This window comes from Myodes glareolus, chromosome X (assembly GCF_982192425.1).
Source record: "Myodes glareolus chromosome X, mMyoGla1.1, whole genome shotgun sequence".
Lineage (NCBI taxonomy): Eukaryota > Metazoa > Chordata > Mammalia > Rodentia > Cricetidae > Myodes > Myodes glareolus.
Window position 1 is genome coordinate 97,233,295 of NC_142053.1, and position 12,489 is coordinate 97,245,783.

Here is a 12,489-nt window from a genome sequence, read left to right on the forward strand (position 1 = left end):
CTTTTTGTTGTTTTTTACTAATCATGTGAATATGTCTTTAAGTCCATTTATGTGGTTTATTATATTTACTGACTTGCATATGTTGAACCATCCCTGAATTTCAGGGATAAAGGCAACTTGGTTATGGTGCATAATGTCTTTGATATATGTCTGTAGTCTATTTGCAAATGCTTTGAGTGTTTTTGAGTCTTTGCTCATAGGGATATTGGCCTGTAGTTTGTTATTGCTGTTGTAGCTTTACATACTTTGGGTGTTAGAGTGATACTAGCTTTACGGGAGGAGTTTGGGAGTGCTCCTTCTGGCTCTTGTTTTTTCATAGTCTCATAAGGACTTTAGATCTTCTTTTAGACTCAGAATTCTGTTGTGATTCGATCTAGCTCTGAACTCTTTTAAGTTGGAAGGACTTCTATTACTAATTCAGTCTCCTTATTGATTATGGGTCTATTTAGGTTGTTGACTTTTTGGTGGCCTCCCAATGATATCAACAAAACATGGCATATCAAGTTGCGGGAAGACTAAGAACCTCTTTTTGTATTAAGTCTGGGCAAGGCAATGTAGGAGGAAAGCGTCTGAAAAGCCAGGAAAAGAGTCAGGGACTGCCTCTGATCCCACTATTGGGAGTCCACAAGAAGACCAAGTTACACAACTGTAACATATATGCAGGGGACCTAGGTCAGTCCCATGCAGGGTCCCTGGTTGTTGGTTAAGTCTCTCAGAGCTCCTGTGAGCTCTGGATAGTTGATTTTGTGGGTTTTCTTATGATTTTCTTGACTCCTCTGACTCCTACAATCCTTCCTTCCTCTCTTCAGCAGGATTCCCTGGCCTTGCCCTAATGCTAGACTATTGGTCTCTGCTTCTGTCTCCATCAGTTGCTGGATGAAGCCTTTCTAAAAACAGTTGTACTAGGTATCAGTCTATGAGTATAGCAGAATATCATTAGGCATCATTGCATTGACATTTTTCTCCATTCGAATTTGGTTCTATTCTAAGTCTCTGGGCCATCCAGGCAGTGTCAAGGATAGGATCTCCCTTGTGGCATAGGTTTGAGTCTGGACCCACAATCTCCACACCAGCCTTATCCCAGCACATCCCATAGGTAGGACAGACTATATAGGTCAAAGGTTATGTAGCTAGGTTGGTGCCCAATCGTGAAGAATTTTTCTTGAATCGATCATTTGAGATGGAAAGACCCACCTTAAATCTGTGCTACACCTTCTGGTGGTAGCCTATATAAAGAACATGGGAAAAGAAAGTTCTTGCTTTTTTGCCTGCATGCCCTTACTCTTTATGGAAATTTCATTCCTTCACTGGTTTTAGAGTCTACTTTTTGAGGATTCAATGTGTATCTAAGACAATCTGAGACAACCAGCCTTATAAACGAAACAACTATCAGATTTTTGCACTTTCCATCAGGAGACAGTGATTGTTGGAAAATACAAGCCACAACCTGTAAGGCACTCTATTAAATCCCATTTATATATTCATTCCATCAGTTCTGTTTCTCTAAAGAACCATGACTAATACACTTACTGTGGTGGTTTGAATAAGAATGACCCCATAGGCACATATGTTTAAATGCTTAGGGAGGGGCACCATTTGAAAGGATTAGAAGGTGTGTCTTTATTGGAGGCAGGGTATCACTAGGAGTCAACTTTAAGGTTTCAAAAGCCCAGTTCAGGCCCAGTGGTTTTGCCTTCCTGCTGACAATGGATTCAAATATAAAACTCTCTATTTCTCCAGTACCATGTCTGTCTATATGCTCTCATGTTTCCTACTATGATGATAATGGACTAAATGTCTGAAACTATAAGGCAGACCCAATGAATATTTTCCTTTATAAGAGTTTCAATTGTCATGGCATCTGTTCACAGCAATAGAACAGTGACTAAGACAGAAGCTGGGGTACCAGGGACTGGGATATTATTGTGACAGGCTGACCTGGAGTTTAAGGCATGTACTACCACATGCCTAAACTTTTCTTTAATTGCTTTTCACAAGTTGGAAACTTAACTGGGTAGAATCTTGCCCAGAGGCCACCAATCCATTTATTCCATCTAACATCAGGATTTTCTTTCATCTGTTTGTCTCCTTGAACACAGGACTTAGCTCTATCCCACTTGTTGGTACCCCTTTCTCCTCAACTTGTACATTTTGTAACTTTCCTTGCTCAGCTTGCCCCTTTTCATTATAGAACTGCATAAGAGTGAACACTAATAACCACACAACATAGTTAATGCTTTGTTGTTTTGAAATGTCCGTTTCTAAAGCTGTTAATTCATAATTCTTCAATTTATCCTCAGGCAGCATTTGGATAAGGGCAGAAAGCAGCCATTTTTCACCAAAATATCACAATAACAGTATCTGGGCCACATACAATTATTTTTCTCTGAAACCTCTTCAGCCAGGGCTACCTCTGGGAGTTTAAGAAAAATGTGTGGATGAAGAGGTCATGAATATCTAGCAGGCTAGACTCTGGAGGAAGATGTGGGAAGTCTGGCTACCATGTAGAATGGGGAAGCTTGTGCCTACAGTGTTTCTTAGTGATGGTGATAAAAGACCTAGATCCACTGAGAAAATATCCATACCATACAACACACACTCAGAGGCTGACTCTGCTGAAGAACAGGAAATAACTTTTTAGGAAGAAAGACAGGACTGCATTAAAAATCCTACATGGTTTTGGCTGATAGATGAGTTCTGCCTCTTTGTTGACAAGCAGATCCAGAGGCTCGTGGTCTTGGCCTGTTTTTAGCCTGTGAGTATCCAGCCAGTCTTTGTCCTCCTCTGAATCTACCTTAGCAAACTTGTGACGCTGAAGTGAAACCTTCAAGAAAACATTAAATAACTAACTTCCACCAAATCAAATGCAAAGTGTATACATTGATGTCATGACCACTCCATAGTATAGTGAAGGAGGATGTAACATGTGGGGCCGGCTTGTTGGGGTTTCTGTCCCTCCTAGTACCCCAACAGCCGGCAAGCAACAAAGAAAATCACACACAAGACTCCATAAGGTTATAAACTGATTGGCCCATTAGGTCAGGCTACTTATTAGCTCTTATAACTTATGTTAACCCATTATTCTCATCTATGTTAGCCATAATGGCTCCGTACCTTTCTCAGCTGGGCAAGTTACATGCTGCCTCTTCGGTGGCCTGCACAGGAGTGGCTGAGAGAGAGCTTCTGCTTCCAGAATACTCCCAGTCTCTTTGCTCCACCCCTACTTCCTGTCTGGCTTTCCCGCCTATACTGCCTGCCTGGCCAATCAGCGTTTTATTAAAATATGATTGACAGAATACAGATAATTCTCCCGCACCAGGAGGAGGTTTTAATTGTAGATATGGGAGAGAGAACAGTCGGACATATCTGGAAGAGTCCAGAGCAGAAAGAGAAAGTAGGAGACTGAACATGGCCAGCAGACTTGACCTGGCAGTAGGAGAAGCACGAGTAGAGCAGCGTGATAGAGATGGGTGGTAGGGAGACAAAGAAGAGAGAGAGAGAGAGAGAGAGAGAGAGAGAGAGAGAGAGAGAGAAGGAAGACAGAAAGGGAGAGAGAGCGCAAGTGACAAAGAGAGAGGGAAGAAGGGAGGCAAAGTAAGGTAAGAACATAGAGAGGGGAAAGCATGAGGGGACCATACAAGAGATGGCAGAACAGAGGGAAACAGAGAGAAAAAGCATAGCTGAAATAGCAGGGTTATAAAGAGAAGGAATAGGTGGGGGAAGATAAGAGCATGAGCTGCCGATTTGTTACAGTCAGAATACCTAGTATGCTATCATGGACTTTGAAATGTAGAAAAGTTATTTGTAATACTAAGGATTCCTGGAAGCCAGCAAGCACTTCAGTATGCTAATAGGCACATCAGATAGCCAATTATCCCTTCTGCCTTTTGGAGTTTGGGGAAACGGAGTTTCTTTTGGACCTGGCATAAAGTATATCAGCAGATAGTATCACTGTCTTGGCTAGTTTTATGCCAACTTGACACAATCTAGAGTCATCAGAGAGGAGAGAGCTCAGCTGATGAAAAACCTCCATATGATGGGCTGTGGACAACCCTGTGGGACATTTTCTTAATAAGTTATTAATGTCAGAGGACCCAGCCCATGGTGGGTGGTACCAACCTTGGGCTGGTGGTCCTGAGCTCTATATGAAGTCAGATGAGCAAAACATGGGAAGCAAGCCAGTAAGTATCACCCCTCTGTGGTCTCTGCATCAGTTCTTGCTGCCGGGTTCCAGTTCTGTTTGAGTTCTTATCCTGACTTCCTTCGATGATAGACAAGAACGGAAGTGTAAACCAAGTAAATCCTTTCCTCCCCAACTTGTTCTTTGGTCATGGTGTTTTGTCATAGCAATAAAAATCCTAACTAAAACACTAAACTAAGGCAGACATTTCCCCATTTTTCTATGGTCCACCTACTTAATGTTTCTACTAATGTATTTCAAAGGTAATTTCTTGGTAATGTAGCTAGGAGAACTTCAGGAAACTGTTTGAATCTATAGCCATGATATGTGAGGGAACCTGAATCCAAGTTCCTGAGTTGTGGGCACTGGTATTTGTCTCCATAAAATCTGTCTCTTAGGACCTTTGAGGTTAGAGCTGTACTTTGTTGGATTGAATTATCACTGAAGGACACAAGGTGACTGACTGAACAAAGGACAAGAGCACATCTTCACTGTCATTTAGCTTCTGTCTCTAATCTGTTTGTTGTGGCATGTCGGCATGTTCAGCTCTCAAGCACTGTGTATAAACTAGACTCACCCTACACTTATGACTAAAGGTAGTAACGTGACAATAATAGACGTATATTTTACTCCCTATCTTACAATGCCCTGTTCCATGCATCTTAAATGTATGTTCCTGTCTCCAGACATTGTACTAAAATGGCAGTGACCTTGGGTCTCAAAAATAAGAGAACTTCACAGATAGATTTCCCTTCAAAGGAGGGCAATAATCTTTCTGGGAAGATTGTGCCTTGGGGAAAAAGTTTTCATCCTAAGGGACCCAGAATGGTCTGTTTAGGAAAATAGGACCTAAAATATGAGCCAATGAGGGCAGGACCTCAACTTCACCCGCCTTCCTTTATGATGGAAACCTCCCACTTTCTTTCTTTGATTCCATCTCTGTTTTTTTTAAACTAATAACACCTTGGTTTATTTACAAAATTAAAATACAGTTATCTCAAATTTTATATCTGAAGCAGAGGTAGGGAGTAGATTTTTCTGGTTGAATTTTTTTCTGTAAAAATAGACTGTATTTTAAACCTCAGCACAAGTTTCTAAGCACTTTCTTTTGCATTTCAACTTTTTTAATTAATTAGTTTATTTTTAAAACAGTCCTTTCTCATTTTACATAGCAATCCCAGTTGCCATCCCCTCCCCTCCTCCTGTTTCATCCACCTTTCTCCCACCCCACCCCCCATCCACTCCTCAGCGAGAGTAAGGCTTCCCATGGGGAATCAACAAAGTCTAGCACATTGCTTTGAGGTAGGACTAAGGCCCTCTCCCCATGTCTAGGTTGATTAATGTATTTCTCCAAAGAGAATGCATTTCAAAAAGCCAGTTCATGCACTATGGATAAATACCGATGCCACTGTCAGTGGCCCCACACACTGCCCCCGTCATACAGCTGTCACCCACAATCAGAGGATTCTTCTTTGTTTAAACATGTGTCCCTACTTACAACAAACACAGGTTTAGGATAATTTTTTCTATTCCCAGTGGATTTATTTCAACTCCTTTCAATAATAAAACATGTCTTTACTTGGTGTACTGGGAAGGATAGTCAAACTTAGTCAGCTGATGTAGCCTGAGCTGGAAATTTAGCATTAAACTGCACTTAAACAGCAGCAACTGCTTGTGCCAGTGCTCCTTTGGCCTGCCTGGATACCTCAGATAGTTTACACAGACGGACAACTCATCTTTCTCCTTAGCTACGCTGTTTAGTGCTTCTGCTTCTTTTTCCCCAGGGTCTTCTGCTCTGTATGATGGTGAAAGATGGAACTAAACAGAGAGGACAGAAGTGTGAATGCAGCTACTCAAGGGAACACTTTGTGTAATCACTTGTCCTGCGGGCTGGCCTACTCACAGCCATACACTGCTTTCCAGCTCCTCCAAGATAGGGCCGCATGATTTAGGATGCTCTCCTTGGGAAATATAGACATCTGAATATAACAGCTCCCTATCCCATATCTCCAAAGACACTGAATTGTGTCACAAGAGGATATTTTCACTTGCTTTCCATATGGGACGTAGAGGAACTAGAGCAGTGTTACACATTCTTCCTAATTCTCAATCCATTGCAGTTCTTCTGCCCACCTGGATCATGGCCATAGAAAGCCCAGTGCTTTCCCATGGTGATCCATTCTTAACATCAAAGCACACTGGGACTTCCTGGGCATTTGAGACATTTGCAAGCAGGGGGAGAGAAGCTGGCCACTAACTCCTAGTGAGGGGATACTACAGAAGGCACTCAGCATCCTCAATACACAGATTGGCCTTCCTACTCAAAAGAAACCCCAAAAAATCTGCTAAGCAGTGCCAAGGGCAGGAAGTCCTGCTCTACATGCAAAGCATACCAGGACTTAAAGGTCTCCAACCTGCAAACACGATGGCATCCCGGCATGTTATTTTTCAGTTTAACTGCAAACCTCCCACCTTAGCATCAGTCCTTTCAGTTTATGCTATTTACATTTCATCAGCACTTTTGTCTGCCACAGATTGTGACAGTATCTGAACACATTCTTGTGGTTGGTAGACTTTAATGTATGAACACCTTTAAAGAAAACCACACATAAGACAAGTAGGAGAAAATATAAGCTTGACTCATACCCGCGGAAACCAGGTTGATGTTTTACTCGGAATGACTTGATAATTGCATTAGCAATACGTGCACATGCAAAATTTCTTTTTTTATAGCTATTTTATTTATTTATTTATTTCAAATTTCCACCTCCTCTCATCCTCCCATTTCCCTCCCACTCCCCCCTCGCTCTCCAGTCCTAAGAGAAGTCGGGGGGGGGGGGGGGGCTTGGACTTCCTCCATGCGAAATTTCTTAAAGGGATTTTCTGGCGGATGTTACAAATGCCAGAGTCCTCACTTCCGGCCTTTTGAATGATCAGCTTGAAAACATAGGGGACCATCACTTCACTCTGTGGCGTCAGAGTTCATCTCAAAGAGGAACATACTCACACCAAAGAGGGATGTGGTAGCTGTCAGGGTCCCTATTGGGAGCACAGCAGTGTGGTGTTTCTTTATAAGAGCATCTTTCTCAACAGGAAAGGTGGGTGGAAAATCAAATATGGTTTGGCCATAAAGGCCTACATCATGATTCCAGCTCACAGAAACAAATGCACGAAAGTAGCTGACACACAAAACGAAAAAAGAGATCCTGTATAAACATATCTGCATATTAACAAGTGGGTCTTTCATGCCACTGCATTTAATGGCCACTGCACTGAAAATAAGGAGTACAGGTTTCATCAAAACGGCCCACACTATCAGTGTCTGTGCATACTGAAATGTTGAGTTGATAGGGCCGTCACCAGCCTCCTTATCACAGACCCAGAGATATCAAACTCTTGCAGGTAATAAGCTTCCCAAAGTCCAATGGACACAAACGGCACAACCCTGTTGTCAAAGTCCCACAGGTGCCAGCATCGACTGCTCGCAAAGATGATTTCAAACACCAAAGCTGAGAGGTTGCAGATGAGTCCGCTCAGTTTGAAGTTGCACTCCTTTGCCACAGCAAAGCTGAAGACGAGAGTGAAGAAGTAGAGTAAAGCCAGGAACACAGAGAAGGAGCAAAAAAACCAGAATGTGTCCAGGTGTATAAAGCACTAAGTGCTTATACCGTGTCCCTGCTGTCTCAAAGTTGTATTTAAGTGATCTATCTATGTATTATGGCTTAATACACTGTAAGTCACAACAGAAGAAGGCTGGAAACCCAAGTGTGGCAGAAGTAACCACTTTTAAGATACTTTGGACAATAATTTCATAATATCCATCAAATGCCGAAATGTTTATATTTGTTGACTAGGAATGTCAGTGTTTGGAATTAATAATGACAGAAGAGTTTGCAATATAATATGCAAGATGATACCTTTTCACCTCTGTTTGTAATATTTCAATGTTATTAACTTAAACAATAAGTGGAGCAGTACTCAAATTGTCATTTCTTAAAGAATTGTAGCAGAACATTTATAACTATTACAAATTGGACTTTTCTATATCACCTTAAGAAAAAAACAAAAATGAAAAAACAATACACATAGTAAACCTATTTAAGTCAAAATAATAACATACTTGACATATGTATGTTTATATATGTAGTAAAAGAGATGTGAACACAGCAGGTACGCTCCTTTAAAGGAACCCTTCTCAGATCCCCTGAGTGGGTACACTGTCATTCTTATTTGTACATAGTTTTGAAATGTGCACCTTTCTGAAGGAAGCTATACATATTTTTAAAAAATAAAACCACAGGGTAAATGACCTTCAAAAATCTATAGGTAAGCAGTTTGGGCCTATTCCAGCGGTACAGTGAGAGATAACATGTGTGAGACCCTGAATTAATTTCTCAATACTACATATCCAAAATCTCTGTGTAAAATAGGTGGAATCACAGATATTACTAATTATTACCCGTGTCTTACTCAAACTTTCACATTTATGTAATTGATTTTATTTCAGTTAAACTAAAAAATTACCCTGACAGATATCTTTAACAAAACCCTACACTCCATATTGACATTGTCAGACAAACTTTTGGGACTTTCTCTTAGTTCAAATCTTTAGGTGTAGCATTAGGGAGCCTGCATGGGACTGGCCTAGGCCCTGTGCATGTGTGGGCCAGCTGGGGAGCTTGGACTATTTGAAAGACTCCTAGCAGTGAAATCAGAACCTGTCCCTGGCATTTAGCTGCCTTTTGGAAACCTATTCCCCATGCTGAATTACCTTGCCCAGCCTTGATGCAAGGGGAGGAGTTCAGTCCTAGCTCAACCTGATAAGCCAGACTTTATTCAAGCCCTTGGGAGGCCTGCCCCTTCCTGAATGGAGACTGAGGGGGAGTTGATGGAGAGGGGTAGATAGGAGTCATCTCGGGTGGGGGAGGGAATGGGAGTAGAGGAGAAAGAGAAAACTGTGGTCACTACATAAAATAAATGAAGAAAAGCCAGTTAAAAATTTTAAACCTCAGACCCTCAGGACCCCTGCTGCGTAATTTAGCAGAAAGGAAGATGGAGGATTTTTATGGGGATAATGCCATTACCAGTGCCCATTCTGAAGGCTTGAGGGCATTGTATCCCCTTGCCAGGAAACCTTCCCTAACAGCTACCCACTGCTTCACAGTTGTCTGTTGGATGTGTTTCCTGCCTGGAAGAAGACAGTAGCAGTACTACTTGGGAAGTTATATCAGCTAGATGGGTGTGCAGGTGATAGTGGCTTGGGTAACTCCCCTACCCATGAGCTTTCCTTGCCGAGGCAGATCTCAAGCAGTGGCCTGGAGGAGCAGTGTGCTTTGAAGCAGAACTGGAGATAGGATGGAGCTTGCTGCTCTGCCTAATAAGTGAGCTAACCTTGTAGGATTTGGTGCTACCCATGCCTGCAACCCAAGGAATAGATGCGTGCTTCATAAAGACCCAATTTGAAAGACTCCGTGTAACTAGGTTTAAGATTTTGCCTTTGTATATTGTGGGTGAGGACATCCATTTGTGTGATGACTGGATCATAAATGTTTTTCCTAGTTACAGGAAACGTACAATAGAGGGAGTCGCAAGAAGACGGGAAGCCCCTTCAGCAAAAACAGTTCTGCTAGGCAAATATTGCAATTCAGAACAAAGTCTCGCCAATCCCTGGCTCTCACAAACCTTTCCCATTCCTCACTTGTGCTTGGCTTAGTTGGAGCGCCATTTAAACAGTTCAGAGGTATTATCACACCTGATATTACTGACCCTCCCATGATAGCCACACAATCATTATCCCCATTTGATAGACCAGGGAAATAGCATGCAAAGGTTAATTTATATACTCAGCTTCAGGAAGCTTCACAGATACAATGGGCACTGAAGCACCTGTAGACCTCATAGTCACACTCTGGGCTGCCTGGCACTTAAGATAGTCAGCCGAAGTTACACACACCTAATCATATCCCAAGGGCTTTCTCTGGCCTTCTGTGCCCTGTGAAAGTGAAAGGGGTTAATGAAAACTACATGAAAAATATAAAATACTTGCCACTTTGTCTAAGTGCTAGCAACTGTGAACTGTAAAATAAGTAAGCAACTATCAAAATTCTTTTTTGTGTGTTTGTTTGTAAGGTGTGCACTTTTATTAAACCGGTCTCAAGTCAGTGTACAGGCAATCCCTGACTGCCTCAACACCTCAACCCGCTCCCAGGGAGACCAAAGTTGGAGAGACAAAAAAAAAAAGGAGGGCCATGATGGCTGACCATTCAAAACTAAAAAAACAAAAAAGTATTAAGGCAGAAGATTTAAAAAAAATTTTGCAGTACACAATTTACGTAGAAGCAATGCTGTCACCTCCCTGGTGTGGACTCAGGCTGTTGACTCAGCCATCCTCCCCTATGGAATGGGTGTGGCTTTTGGGAGGGTGAGGGACTTCCTGTAGCCATATCTCATGAATACTTGGAATGACTATTAAAAAGTGTAAAAAAAAAAAGAAAGAAAGAAAAAATGAACAATCAAAGTCCTCAGCCACATTGTAGAGCTTTGGGGGATGCTTGCTCCAACCGACTGCTGTCGCCTTCACCGTTCCAGTTTTTAAATCCTGCGTCAAAAGCGCCAAAACAAAACAAAACTCTTTAAAAAAAAATAAAAACAAAAAACAAAAAACAAATAAAGCCATGCCAATGATGTCTCTCTCTTTTTTTATTTTTTCTGCGCAAGTTATGTTAAGCGCAGCTCAGTCAGAGTCTGCCTAGAAGCATTTGCGGTGCACTATGGAGGGGCCGGACTCATCGTACTCCTCCTTGCTGATCCACATCTGCTGGAACGTGGACAGGGAGGCCAGGATGGAGCCACCGATCCACACAGAGTATTTGCGCTCGGGAGAAGCAATGATCTTGATCTTCATGGTGCTAGGAGCCAGAGCAGTTAGCTCATTCTGCATCCTGTCAGCAATGCCTGGGTACATGGTGGTGCCACCAGACAGCACTGTGTTGGCGTAGAGGTCTTTGCGGATGTCGACATCACACTTCATGATGGAATTGAAGGTAGTTTCGTGGATGCCAGAAGATTCCATACCCAGGAAGAAAGGCTGGAAAAGAGCCTCAGGGGCACGGAACCGCTCATTGCCAATAGTGATGACCTGCCCGTCAGGCAGCTCGTAGCTCTTCTCCAGGGATGAAAAGGATGCAGCAGTGGCCATCTCTTGCTCAAAGTCCAGGGCAACATAACACAGCTTCTCTTTGATGTCACGCACGATTTCCCTCTCGGCTGTGGTGGTGAAGCTATAGCCACGCTCGGTCAGGATCTTCATGAGGTAGTCTGTTAGGTCCCGGCCAGCCAGGTTCAGACGCAGGATGGCATGAGGGAGAGCATAACCCTCATAGATGGGCGCAGTGTGGGTGACTCCGTCTCCAGAGTCCATCACAATGCCAGTGGTACGACCAGAGGCATACAGGGACAGCAGGGCCTGGATGGCAACGTACATGGCTGGGGTGTTGAAAGTCTCGAACATGATCTGGGTCATCTTTTCACGGTTGGCCTTGGGGTTCAGGGGGGCCTCGGTGAGCAGCACAGGGTGCTCCTTGGGGGCCACACACAGCTCATTGTAGAAGGTGTGGTGCCAGATCTTCTCCATGTCTTCCCAGTTGGTGACAATGCCGTGTTCAATAGGGTACTTCAGGGTCAGAATACCTCTCTTACTCTGGGCCTCGTCGCCCACGTAGGAGTCCTTCTGGCCCATGCGCATGATCACGCTCTGGTGCCTAGGGTGGCCCACGATGGAGGGGAAGACGGCCCGGGGAGCATCGTCGCCCGCGAAGCCGGCTTTGCACATGCCGGAGCCGTTGTCGATAACGAGCGCAGGGTTATCTTCATCCATGATGAGCCAGTGGCGGGTGTGGAGTGGCAAAGACCTGTGCTCGCGGGTGGACGCGGACTCGACCCAAAATTCTTATGTTTCCTTGGCTACTAGGGCATAATGGTGTATTGTGAGCAATGAATATATACATACATACATACATACATATATATATGTATGTATATATATATACATATCCATAAAGAACCAACATGTTAAATCTCCCTTTGTCTGTGAGAGGCCTTTCAAAGGAAATTTGCTTTTGAAATCATGCATCAAATAGTCACTATAATATCTAATGGTCATAACAAAGAAAATTATTTTTAAAAGAGAAAAAAGTTACTTACCTAGAGAAAGGAAAAAAAGATGTTCCACCATAAAAGTTGAGTGTCTTTCTTAGAGAGTCTGGGGACACATGACCTTCCATAAATCTTTTAGACACAGATTAGCTATT

The 12,489-nt window shown here is 42.9% G+C and overlaps 2 pseudogenes; both read right to left on the reverse strand.

Moving 5' to 3' along the window:
* Positions 1-5,755: 5,755 nt before the first annotated feature.
* Positions 5,756-9,704, reverse strand: LOC125410329 (uncharacterized; annotated as a pseudogene).
* Positions 9,705-10,297: 593 nt separating this feature from the next.
* Positions 10,298-12,071, reverse strand: LOC125410302 (actin, cytoplasmic 2 pseudogene; annotated as a pseudogene).
* Between the last annotated feature and the right edge of the window lie 418 nt (positions 12,072-12,489).